Raw genomic sequence first — 762 nt, 5'->3', positions numbered from 1 at the left:
AAACATTGTTATTCATTAACTTGTAGAATTCTCTCTCGAATAAATGTTTGGCCTCCTTTCTTTATAGACTTGAAATCAATATAGGTCTCAACCATGTTGACTGATGACACTCTTCAATCTGGTGATTATTATATAGCAGGGAAAGAGTTTTGTAGCAGATTTCTCCTTTGGTTTTTCAGAGGTCTGACTTTAGCAGATCCCTAATTATATCCTTTATGGACGCTAGAGAGGCTTGTTTGTTAGCTGACTCTGTTTATATAAACCATTATAGTGTTCCTTCTTTACTATCCATATCTTATAAATCCTAGGATTTTTTAGTATACGGATATGGATAGTAAATTGCACATTACTAGAAAACAAAGAAATTTTGATGCCAACGTTAGATAAGTTAATAATGTAATACAAAAATGAAATAGACAGGAATATGGCAAGCTGTTTTAATATTTATTCAAAGATATCTCATATAGTTTATAACTATAAACATTAGAAGATATCTTATAAAGTATATAAGACTATCTTATAAAAACTAGATTATATAAGATATCTTATATATTATATGAGATATCTTGAAGTTCGAATAAATAGTAAAACGGCTTGCCATACAGGAAATACGAAAAAACAATGAAAAACATTGATTAACAAAATTTTAATCTCCTATCCGAGTCCATGTGGTTTTTTTTCATCAAATTATAAAATTTATTTAACATTTGCAACATTCCGGAAACAGTTATGTCCGGATAAGTTTCCTGTGTTTATCATTTA

Source organism: Mytilus californianus, unplaced genomic scaffold (genome assembly GCF_021869535.1).
Source record: "Mytilus californianus isolate M0D057914Y unplaced genomic scaffold, xbMytCali1.0.p SCAF_11, whole genome shotgun sequence".
NCBI lineage: Eukaryota > Metazoa > Mollusca > Bivalvia > Mytilida > Mytilidae > Mytilus > Mytilus californianus.
Note: the sequence above shows the minus strand (reverse complement) of the source record.